Source organism: Panicum hallii, chromosome 2 (assembly GCF_002211085.1).
Source record: "Panicum hallii strain FIL2 chromosome 2, PHallii_v3.1, whole genome shotgun sequence".
Taxonomy (NCBI): domain Eukaryota; kingdom Viridiplantae; phylum Streptophyta; class Magnoliopsida; order Poales; family Poaceae; genus Panicum; species Panicum hallii.
Window position 1 is genome coordinate 2,728,315 of NC_038043.1, and position 13,403 is coordinate 2,741,717.

The following is a 13,403-nucleotide window of genomic DNA, read 5'->3' on the forward strand; positions in this document are numbered from 1 at the left end:
GTGGAGTTTCCATGGCCGCCACGCAAAATAGGGAAACAAACCCACATTTGTTCGAGGTACCATGTCAGCACAATGCACTTTCATGCGGAGTACTAGTGCCGCTTGGATCACTGTATCCGGACTGGTCCATTGCTGTGGTATCTGTTTAAGCAATGGTCAGTTTACTCCTGCCGAAGTCTAATTGAGCTCCTGGTTTTAAAAACGAATTGTGTGCTCTGGAATTTTCTCAGACAATTCATACATGTACAACATGTTATATATGCATATACGTACATTCAACAATTTGTGCAAATAATGTCCATATGTGCACTCTGTAAAACAGATCAAGAAAACAGTTCTTCTTTGCTCATCAAGAGGTAAGTTTTGTTTTGCTGCGACATACTTGTATGACTCTTTGGAGGTTTTTATCGAAATCTGCATTGCTATTTCATATACGACAGTATATATACTTCCTGGTTTAATAGGTGAAATTATTATTTTTTTCATGTGATGTCAAGCTAATAACAATCTTAGTTGCTATTGATGATCGCAGAGATGTCTCGGTGGGTACGTGTTTCAGGTAAGCGTAGGGAATTTTATTAGTGGGTGCAGGCTGTAGGGGTTCGTGGCAAATTTGCATAGGGATCTGAATGAGAATCATCAGCTCACGCCCGGCAGGTCCAGAGGAGTCACCGGACTATGGCGACTTGATTGCTAGACCGAATGAAGGACTAAACGTGCGTACGTGTGTCATCATCAGTGCATCACTTCTATCTTCATGGTAGGTGCCTCGTTAACAATGTCAGTTAAAACCATGTGCGGGGGGGGGGGGGGGGGGGGAACTCGCCGGCATCGGGTCGAAGCCCTAGGACTGAAGGCCAATGCCGAAGGACATGCTAAGTTGTATAGTAGGTTTAGAGAGGAAATTACTATATAATCTTGGAATATTCGAGAAATATAGTTGTTGAGGGACAAAAAGTGTAATAACGGTAGGGGTAGATGAGTAGTCCTCTATAAATACATATGTAACTACAACTGATGGGACAGTTGATCCACTACAACTGATGGGACAGTTGATCCTTCTTGAATAGAACATTGATTTTTACGCCGAAGGTGCCTTGTGTTTCTCTTCGGGTCGTCCGTGTTGCCTTTGAAGCTGTTCCGGTGCTTTTTCGTCCCAAAGGATAGTCTCCACCGACACCGTATGTTCTTTACGAGACCATTGCCCATGACGGTCCATCTATATAGTCCATTACCTTGAGGGTTCTAGTGCTAGTGCTAGTAGCTAGGTTGCTCAATACCATGGCCAAGCACTCATATACTGTCCAAGCCACACACCACAACAAAAATGGGATCGGGAAACATCAGGGAACATGATTTCAGCGCACAGAACAAATGACGTGGGTCTTGCATACACGCGACCGAAACAATCCTAACACCTCGGACAAGCATTGAACAAGAGCTGGCCCATGCTCATCAACTTGCGGAGCCGCCACGGCCATCAGGAAAAAAAAGCCAGGAAATTAAACGAGCTGGCATCAACTTGTGATTCAACATGGACACATCATGTGTCGCGGATCTTCACCGAGCCCGAGTGAGGTGCTTTCTATAACATCAGTAGTGCACCAGAACAAGTGCAGTGCTCAACAAGTTTGAGCGTGCAAGGATCGATCTGCTCCTGCCGAGATCAGGAGCAACTATTTCTACATAGTACCCACATTGAGTTATTACTTTATTTTGCTTCTCACCTTGAGTTGACATTGATAATGAAGATGCGTGCGCAGTTCTCTTCTTCCACAAGTCCATGAATTTGAACTCCTGAATGCCCACTTCATGTGTGCATCACACTACGTGAAAACCTCAAATCGGTCACACAACATTTGTAACGGACCCTTGAGGCCCGTTACAAGGCGCAACATCTGTAACGGTTGTTGTTTGGCGCCCGTTACCCATAAGCGCGGCAGGTTTGACCCCGACCTGGCCACCACAACGCCCGTTACCGATAAGAACTTCTGGTAATGTTGTAACGGTCGTTAAAGTGCATCCGTTATGAAAATTATACTTATCGGTAACGGTCTCTTAATATCCATTACCGATCACTGTCGTATCGGTAACGGTCGTTTAAGGACCGTTACAGATCGTACCTAGCTGTCCGATGACCATTTGATGCCCGTTACCGATAGAGCGGTGTTACTTGTGTCCGTTGATGCCCATTACCGAAGTCACTAGCGCAGCAGCCGGCGGGCGTCCTCCCGCGCCGTCGCCATCCTCCAAAGCAGTAGCCCTTCTTCCACTCCATCGCCGTGGCCTCGGCCGTGACGCCGCCTCCTCCTCGGGCGCACTCGCCTCGTAGACAGTCCTCGTCAAGGTGGAAATTGCCCCCTTTTATTGAACTTTGCTATCCTAATCCTCTTACTCATCGGTTTTGGTGATGAACTATACTCATTTGATGTATGAAAATTGCCCCTGTTCATTGAACTTGTAGATGGCGGTTGCTGATCGGGCTTGGATGTACAGACAGCTCCGAGATTGGGACAATTTCATAACCGGGGTCAATGGTTTTCTAGGTCAAGCAGAGGCGGATATGAGAAACCGTGGTGTTCAGGCAATGTATTGCCCCTGTATAGATTGTCTCAACCAGAAGAAGTTTGGACAACGGGACAATATTTTTCATCATTTGATCACACGTGGTTTCACAAAAAATTACACGTGTTGGAGCAAATATGGTGAGGAAGGCCTTAATGAAGTCGAAGCAAGATGCCTAAATGAAGGTGAAGCGCGACACCATGCTCAAGGCCTTAATGAAGGGGCAGTGCGATGCCATGATGAAGCCATTGATGAAGGTGGAGTTTTTGAGGAAAATGAACCATTCCCACCCTTTGTGATGAGGCCTGATGATATGACTGATCAAGAAGTTACGGACTTCGATGATGGTGAGGTGTTGCAACGTGTGCACAATGTTGATCAATGGTGCGGGATGTTGAGTTTCAAGGAGTGTACAGAACTTCTGAATTAGTGAGGCTGAAGTAGTTCATTGAAGATTCAAAGAAACCCCTCTATCCTGGTTGCTAGAAGTACTCTCGCCTTTCTGGTGATCTAAAACTTCTGCAGCTTAAGGCAGATCATGGTTGGAGCAACAAAAGTTTCAAACAACTATTGGATCTGCTTAGAGACATGCTACCTGAGGGAAACCAAGTAGCCGAGTCTGTCTATGAGGCAAAGAAGATAATCTGTCCTCTGGGAATAGAGGTTGAAGAAATTGATGCATGCAAAAACAATTGTGTATTGTTCCGTGGAGATTATGCAGACCTTGACAAGTGCCCCAAGTGTGGGTGTGATCGGTACAAGAGGAAAATGATGGAGAATGCAGCAGAGATGCAGTGCAGTGTTGGGTTTTTGGACCCACAGGTTTTCACGGCCACAGTGATTTCTCACCAGCCTAGCACTGTAACACAAGCAATTAAAAATGCTATGAAGAACGACTATGTGGTGGGTGCCTACAACACCGGTGGCCACTGGGTAACAGTGATCATCTCTATGAAGTACAAAGAGGTTTGGTATTTAGATTCTGCTAAACTATTTCCCGGTCAAAAGTTCACGGACGTCCGATATATTGTGAACTGGTCAGTATCTTGTAGGTTTTGTTCACGAATATTCAATCTCTTAGTGTTTCTAATCGGTATTGCTGATCATGCAGGGCCTTTGATGAGCGCATGGAAAAAATAATGAAAGCAAATAAGAAAAAGCCAAGAACCAAACCTAAACTCACGCACAGGATAGAGGTTAATGTAAGACCGAGATTTTTTTATAGTCCCTTCATACCTATTTGGTACTGCATTAACTTGTCATGTTGATACCTTCTTGCAGTGCGCTCAACAGCCATCAGGGACCTTTTTGTGTGGATTCTATGTGGCATTCAATATGCTAAAACTACTCTGTGACATACCTATAATGAAAAAGGCTGCTGTAAGTATATACTGCTCAGCCTTGTCTCTGCTCATATTCTTCATTTGATTTTAGAAACTGATTTGTACTTATATTCTCATAATGATTGTATTTTGCAGGATTTTGTAAGCTGCCCTAACAGTTTCTATAGAAGATCTAAAGTTGGTCCGGGAGATACTGTGCGAGTTCATTCTTAAGGAGACCCTCGACCCAAAGGGCAACTTCTATAGCGCCTTGTATTTATGATGCACCGTGAGTTCATTGTAGCCAGAAACTTGAAACTTGTTGCATTCAGAGCTTGTTTGGTCAGGTGTTGTTGCTTGATAAATCTGCTTGGCTGGGGTTAGATGTTATTGCCTGGTTCACAGTTTTCTTAGGACTCCATCCAAACAAGCCCTAGCCCTGATGAGGATCTTGAAACTTGTTGCATGTCTGATGAGGAACTTGATGTGATCTCGTGTATATACATGATATCTACTTGCTTGTGCGATGAGAATGTGTTTGTGATTTCTACTTGCTGGTGGCTACCAAATCCTAACTGGTACCAGGATGCAGCCAGAAAACAGCATGGTTACTGTGGGGGTGGCCTACGTATAGATAATGGGCATTAACTAAAGCACGTTACAACAACTGATCAAAGAGTAACGGGCTTCACATGGAACGCCCGTTACAAGTATGCCAACAATGTTACGGGCTACACGGTCCAAAGGTAACGGGCTTCGATTCAGCGCCCGTTACGTGTAACTGGCATTTGTAACGGGCTTACCTTATGGACCGTTACGGATACTTCTTAAAGGTAACGGGCATTAGTTAAAGACCGTTACAACCTTTGACGAGTGGTCTAGAGAGAAACGTGAAAAAATGTATTTGTAACGGGCAGCATGCAAAAGACCGTTACGTTACTTTGGTTTCTCTAACGGGCTTCGTGTTTGTGCCCGTTACCAAAGGTCCCTGTGGGCCCAGAGAAACAGCCATTTCAGGTGACCGGTAACTACATGTGGTAACGGTTTTTGTTAGATGCCCGTTACAAATACGTGTTATCAGTAACGAGTACTTGCCCGTTACCTTTGTTCGCTCATTTGTAACGCTAGATCGGTAATAGGTGCCCGTTACCAAAGGTCATCTATGCCTGTTACCAATATACCTGTTTTCACGTAGTGTCAAGACAATCGAAGGCTACATACTCGCTAGACTACTAGTACTATAGTTTCATATTTGGTTATTTCCAATATAATTGCCGTGGGTTGGAAGGAAGTTGCAACGAACTATGCATGATTGGGATGCATCGTGGAACTGGAGTTCAATTTGCACGGAATCAGTGCCTCCATCCATGCTGCTTTCTCGTTCCGTTCTGCGACCTTAATTCAGTTCATACCATACGTAGCAAAGGAAGGCATATTCGCAATTTCGGGTTATTGATTGGCTTCCGTCTAACTTCCCCAGTCAGACTATGAGCGTCTCGACGGACGTCTGTCTGGTAGCTGAGCTGAGCTGAGCTGACCGTCGGTGACATAAGCACCAGAGGCTGTATGAAGTTTAACGGCTCAGTATGACCGGTTGAACCCACGCAATCGACTGGTTAAACCGACGCTTCACGCTTTTCGAAAAAGTTACCTCTAACGGCTATGGTTTGATCTCTAGCTTATATATTTACTTCTCCCGGGTTATTTGAGTTGCCTTTGACACCCTAAATACCTAAGGCCACTTCAGAGCAGAAGAGAATCACTTAAAGTCATGAGAAGAAGAGTTTAAGCTTGAAAGTTCATCCAAACACAAAGAAAACATTCATTCTTGAGTAGCAAGTGTGCTTGAGCTTAAGACCAGCTTAGTGCAGGTCAAGTGAAGGCTTAGGGATTGGTTACTCTTGGTGTTTGATGGCACTTAGATGGTCTTGGTGACCCGGAGGCTCTTGGTGAGCTCTTGGAGTTTGTGGGAGCCCCAAGAAGAGAAGATTGTACGCAGTTTGAAGCTCGCTGCTCCGGAGATGGAGAAGGAGCATTCTTAGTGAGCACTTGCTTCTTGATGATGCAAGGGAGCCAAACCCTTAGTGGGTGCTCCAACGTGGATTGGGGGAGCGTCAACTTCTCGATACCATGGGAAAAAATCTGGTTGTCTCGTATCCCTCTCTTTACTTTCAAGCATTTACTTTATTTTTTTTTGTTGTTACCTTGCTTGCTTGTTTGTTGAGTAGGATGATCTACTGCTATTGTGCTCTCTTGCTTAGGTTGTTTACTTGATAGTGTGATCTTAACTAAGCAATATAAGCATGTTAGTGTGTTTACCTACCTAGATTGTTTATCTTAGTGTGCTCTAGTTGATAGGTTCAAAACTCATAGGGTGGGCAACACTAATTGTAGATTAAAATTGTAGATTAAAGACTTGATAAGAAATTATAAAAGTTCCAATTCAAACCCTTCTTGAGCCACGATCCTTTCAAACATGATCCCAACTCTTAGGGCGGCTGCTGCGTGGCGAATGTCAAGGAAAGCAAGCAGGTGGCCGTATCTCGTATAGGCACCAGACCTGCTCTTGCTGCTTCACAAGCCCGGTTGCCGTCTCCCTCATGCAAACCGGCAGGAAAGAACGATCTCGCATCGGCACAAGGTGCCACTCGGACGTATTGGATTTGTCCTGGATCTTTGTTGAGTACATGCTGTGCTTGAATAAGGGACTAAGGGTACCGCATGGAGTGCAGCGCTCATCAGCAAGTTGCCAAAGGCCATCAGGTTGGGCATGCAATGTTCAGTTGGCTCCCACTGGTGGATCATCAGCTGCATCATCTGTTCAACATTATTATATATTTGATCCCCTTCTGGTTAAAATGTTTTTCGTACTATTATTTTCACAGTTTTGCTTGTTACCTTGAGTTGACATTGGTTAATTAAGATGCGCGCGCATGGTTCCCCTTCTTTCGGAAGTTCATAATCGAACTCGCGAATGACTTGCTTGCTCTGCAAACTCCTCAGAGAGTTCATATAGGTAGCAATTCAAATCAAGAACGAAATTTAATTCACCCTTTTATTCTTGCTCCCCAAATTAAAGGGTGATTAAGAAACCGGCAGTGTCATTTCAAACCATCAGTCAAACTTGATGGTTATCCGAAGTCTGAATGAACTACCCTGAATGAATGAAACTGAAGATCTGCGAAAGATAAAACCGAAATCTCCTATCATTGCATCCCTCTTGTCCATGCGTCCCGTTAACAATGGGAATTAATCCATGTTCAGTACTAATCACTGCCTGCCTTGTATTTCCGTTCTATCCTCCTCGATCTGCAGTCCATATATAAGAGGCAGAACTTGCAGCTAGCTGGCAGCTGGGTACCCTTGACCTTTAGGGTGATGATTGTGCTAGCTACAGGCTGATCAACACTATAGCCTCGCAGAATACAACGATGGGATTGGGAAACACCAGGGAACAGGATTCAAACTCGTAGGGCAGCTGTTGTGAGCCGTATATACACACAAGCAGGCACATGGTCATCCGTTGCATAAGCATCAAACCTGCAGAAACTGGCTCATGGTGCTTCACAAGCAGAGCCGCCGAGTAGGCCACTAGACAAAACAGGCTGGAAACGAGCTCGTATTGGAACAAGGTACCCCTTGGACGCCTTGTGACTCTGTAAGGTGGTTGCTGCCGCATCACTGTGTGTGGAGGAGTGCAGGGCTCAACAAGTTGCCGTGCTCATTTGTTTGAGCATGCAAGGTTCAGTTTGCTCCCACCGTACCGGGGGACCTGCCCAAGCAGGACCGGCATGGGCACACAGCACATCTTAAAATGTTGCATTATATTGCTTGCACTGAAAATTCCTAGAAAAGTTCATATAGCTAGCTAGCTAGCTTTGATAATTAATTTGAGCAAATAATGTCCATAGGCGCACTCTGCATAGCAGACTAAAAAAAGGGACAGGTCTTCTTTGCTCAAAAGAGAGAACTTTTTCTCGTTTATTAATAAAATGATGTGCAAAACTCCTGCAGGTCGTTCAAGAAAAAAGATAAATTTGTTTCTGTGATGTAAACATATGACGTTTTCCATATTTTTTCCGAGTCGGCATCAAGATTTCCCTTTATTTCATCTCCTGATCTAGGGTGAATCATTTTCCCGTGTGATGTCCAGGTAATAATGACACAATTACTCGTCTATAGTACTGATGGTCATATATATATTGCCAAGCCCACTGCGTGCTCATCACTACTAGCTATACTTACTAGTACTTTGGTGTTGGTTTGCAAAATGCAAGTGTTGCCATGGGTTGTAAGGAAGTTGTAGCCTTGTAGTTAGAGAACATACAACTATGCATGAATGGGATGCATCAGGGAATGGGGGATTCAACTTGCAAGCCATCTGTGCCTCCAGCTTAGCACCTGACTGTTTGTCGACCGTATACGTCAGATCCTCCGTTTCTTGGATGGCACCTAGAAACACACAAGTCAGAACACGGAACTGTCATGTATGTATGATCTGCCTACTAATGTTCATGCCACCAGGAACACAAGAACTAACCACAAATCTTGAGTCAACTCAGTCAAGATAAATGTGACTGCAATGTAATGATCACGTGACTAGTTTTGCTGACTAGCAGCATCGATCTTGATCACCAAAATTTTCCATGTATGTAGAGTATATATGCACGAGCTAGAATACTTGAAATATATACGCATCAGTAATTTGTCCAATGTCACCATTGTATTTCATTTTCAATCATATATCGACCAAACAATTGCCCTATTTCTATGCAGCCTAGCATCGGTTCTTATTGTCCTTTGATGTACCATGAGGGACCATATTAAATCAAGATACACCTCTCAAGTCTCAAGGACCGAATAAATCAACCGTCCTTAATTGTTTCCATCGTCTTCCCTAGTATATAAGTTTCACGGTGCCGACTAGAGGAGCCAAAGGCATGCTTACTAGCTACTAGCTAGCCATCTACTCCTGTATGGGTGTGTGTTGGTCTCTCTCTGCAAGTGTTGCATGGGTCGGAAGAGTCTGAATGCATGATTGGGGTGCATCGGGGAATTGAAATTGAGCTTGCAAGGCTTTCATGCCTCCATCATGGTGATGTTCGGCCTGGCAACCTCGAGCACCTCCGTTTCTAGGATGGCAACAAGAACGTACAGGTCAGGGCAGAGAGCTTCCTTTGTGGTTATACCATGCCTGAGATAGAACGACAGATTCACGACTTGTGTTGCCTTTTGGCTCTAGTTCTCTTCTGGTAACCAAATTGTGAGTATCTCTTTGGACTACGCCTAAGAGTGGAAAAAACACCGCTGAAATCATAAAGTAGAATCTTCTTCAACAATTAGCAAAAGGATTATCAGAAAGAAAAAATCTGAACTATCGTCATATTACTCAGTAACATTCAAAAAACACTACTGCATTCATCCCCAGGAATAATGCAACAAATAATGAGCACGGGTTATGCATTACCTAAGTCGTCTCAACCTCAATGAAATGTAATCATGTGCTGCCTCCAGTAATAAGGCTTCGTTTGGTTGGACTTCCACAACCGGCTTCAGCTGTCAAAAAGCTCAACGTTGACCAAAGGGGCGCGTCCCGCAGCTGCTTTGGACGAACGCACCTGCTTCGGCGCAGTGCAATTTGCAAAGCACCTTTGCCCCTGCTTCCGCGGCTGCGAGGACCAACGTTTCCAGGAAATTACCCATGCTGCCATCGGTTAGTCGTACCCCTTCGTTTCCTTTTGTTCCGCGACTGCCTCTGCCATTCCCCAACATGGAGCCTGACTCCTAGGGTTCCACTGCTCTCGAGATCCGGCCGGCGGCTGCCCTCCCCACCTCAGGCCGCCGTCCCCACCGGCGGCGCTCCTCTCCGGCCGCCTCCTCTCCGCTCGGAAGCAAGCAGAAGGACCTTGGGCGTCGCGCACGCCCTCCGCCTTCCCTCACTCTTCCCTGACACGGCGCAAGAGATCCCGCCCTCCCATCCCGCCCTCCCCACCGGCGACCTCCCTCCTGGCCTCCACCCTCCCTACCAGCAACGCCCCTCTCCGCCCGGGAGCAAGCAGAAGGGGAGCCACGCACGCCCTCCACCTTCCCTACGCATCTCCTTCCCGACGCCTTCTCCCCACCGGCGGGGCCTGTCTTCAGCCGCCTCCCCTGCATGCTGCCCTGCTGCCTCCCCTGCCCGATCTGCAGGTACCTCAAACTCCCCCTCAACCTTGGTTGAATGATTGGTACTTATTCCAATTAATGTCATTTGGACTGATTTCATTTGTCAAAATGAGATGCATGCTATATTTGGAAGTATAAATTGTTACATTTGAGATTACTTTGTGATGATAGATTACTGTATTCACCTTGTTGAGATGCATAATGGCAAATTGAATTTTCAGTGTGCCTTCTCTTTAGCAGGTTGACAGAAACTTAGTTCATTTTATTGTCTTGCCTGCTGGTTTGTGCATTACAAAGTTTAGGCTCTGTTTTGATGGGCATGATGGTGGCTTGGTATTTTTTCCTAGAGAATATTAGTCAGTATGTGCAGTATAGTAGTTGCAATAGGAAACTTGTGAATGATAATTGAATTGCCTGCCATAATTTTTTTCTTGATTCAAGAATGGCTGATAAGGCAGATTGGCGTGATGCCAATTTGAGGCATTTCATTGATATCTGCAAAGTAGAGATACTAGTTGGAAATAGGCCATTGGGATTTTTCAATAGGATTGGTTGAAAAATATTATATCTAAGCATGAAGAAAAAACGGATCAGAAGTTAACAAAGAAACAACTGAAGAACAAGTGGGACAATATGAAAAAGGAATATACATGGTTCATGGAGTTGAAGAATAGTGCTACTGAACTTGGATGGAATGAGGCAAAATAAACTGTTGAGTGCTCTAAGGAATGGTGGGATGAACACCTTGCCGTAAGCACTTCATTCCTTACTCATTTTTCATGCTTTTATATTGTGTTGTTTGTTAATTTAATTTATTTCATTTAATTTTAGAGGTGCAATAATCCTAAGAAAGGTACCAAATGCAACCATGTGAGGTTTAGAAAATAAGGACCGAAGCACCTTGATGATATGCATGTATTGTTTGATAAGATACATGTCACTGGCGCTAGTGCCTCCTACCCTGGAGATGTATCCTTGGATGATTCAAGTGATGATGATGTGACTAAGATTAAAAAGCCTCAAGATATTGATGATGTCAAACTGGCTGCTTTGAAGAAATCAAAGCTAGGAAAAAAGAAAAGCAAGGAACAGTCTTCTTCTATGAAAGAGAAGGATGAGAAGAGCCCATTCTTTCGATTGTACAAGAACATATGTTTGAAGATAGAAACTGCAGTAGATAAGATCTCCTCTAGTGGTAAAGCTTCATCAGCTGCTCCAACCAATCCAGTTCTAAGCATTGCAGAGGCCATGAAGATGGTGAAAGATTGTGGAGTGCAAGAAAAAACTGCTCTAATGCACACAGCCACGTTTCCTGATCGTCAAACCTAAATTTAGGGAGGTCTTTCTCTCTTTAGAAACAAATGAAGGAAGGTTCGATCTGCTTGAGAGAGAGCATGAAAAGGAGTTGCTGAAGCGTTCGTAGAACCTTTCACTTATTTATCTAGTGTTGTGGTGTGAACCAATATTTATTTATTTCCCTTTGTTCAGAACCATTAGTTGCCTGTACTGGAAAAAGATAATTTCCTTCTGCTGAGAGACCATCTGTTATCAAACAATGCCGTGTCCTTGTTGCCCAAATAATTATTTTTGTGCTCGTGTCCTTGCTGACCAAATATTTATTTATGTGCATACGTTATCTGACAACAATGGATTATGTGCTTATGTCCTTGCTTTTATGTAGATGGATGATAACATGGAAGATGTGACAAAAAGGTGGCACAAGGGACTACTACTTCTAGCTGAACTTTCACAGCAGGCTGATGTTATTGGTCAAATGGGGAACCTATACATGGAGCAGTATTTCCACAAAGGAGAATATAAGGAAACATCAGAAACTTGACTGCAATGGGTTATGAATTGCATGGGTTATCCGAGGCACTTTTATAAGATGTTTCGAATGAGCACTGATTGTTTCATGGCACTTCATGATTTGCTCATCTCGAATTATGGTTTGACCTCAACTCATAATGTTTCATCAATTGAGTCATTGGCAATGTTTCTATGGGATCGTCGGAGGATCCAATCATTTTCACAGGTTGAAAATCGTTTTACAAGGTCACTGTGGACATTTCATATGAAGTTTCATGAAGTATTGAATTGTTTGCGTAAGTTAGCAAAGGATAATATCAAGCCTAGAGATCCAACTTTCTTTACTGAGCATGAAAGGGTCAAAGAGGACCATTTCTAGCCTTATTTCAAAGGCACTATTGGAGCTATAGATGGATCACATGTCAAAGTTGCTGTTCCACTAGAGAAAGTGGTTAACCACACATGTCGATATGGATATACATCTCAGAACGTGCTAACTATTTGTGACTTTGATATGAGATTTATCTTTGCGGTTACCGGTTGGCCGGTTCTGCACATGACACACGGATCCTCAATCATGCTTTAGCTAATTTTCCTTCATTTCCCGTGCCTCCAAAAGGTATACATTGTGCATTACTAGTTAGCCATAGTTCTATTGCTGCCCGCCTTTGCTGATTTGCTTTTACAGAAAAATATTATCTCATGGACTCTGGTTATCCAAACCGAGTAGGATATCTTGCCCAAGCACATACATATTCCAGAATTTCGGCCGTCCACCTCATAGGAAGTACGAGATGTTCAATTTCTTGCATTCATCTCTTCGAAATGTCATTGAGCGGGCTTTCGGAGTGTTGAAGAAGAAGTGGCGTATTTTGAAGGACATGCCAAGTTACTCCCCTCGTACTCAGAAGCAAATCATTCTTACTTGTATAGCATTGCATAATTTTATCCGTGAGAGCAATTTGCATGATAGGTTGTTCGATGGATGTGATGCTGATGAGGACTACCTAGTACAACAGACGTTTGGCATAGCTCAAAGACAAGAAGATGAGAGTCCAGATGGTGAGAATGAGAATACCATGAATACTATTTGTACTAGGATAGGTAATGCTTTGGTTAGTGCGAGAGGGAGATAGGTATATGGATCACATGTTAATGGTGGACACCATATATGAACCATATATGTTTTGTAAAACGTTGTGATTGTATTATGCGTGGACCATATGGTAATGGTGGATGCAAAAAAAAATTAAAAATCAAGTTCTCCTTTCTAAAATGGTCATTTACATGTGGATCAATGAACAACACAGTGTTTTACAACCAATTTGTATATCAACAGTCTCTCAGACCTTCCAGAGGTATTATAGATCTTTCCTGCAAAACCTACAGTTTCACAGCTGTTTCAACAAAACGGCTTTCAGCTTTCTCACAGCTCACAGCAGCTTTGTTCACAGCAGCTTTTCCACAGCTCACAGCTCACAACAGTTTTTTCACAACTCACAGCCCAACCAAACAGGCCCTAAATACTTGACCAAGTTGATC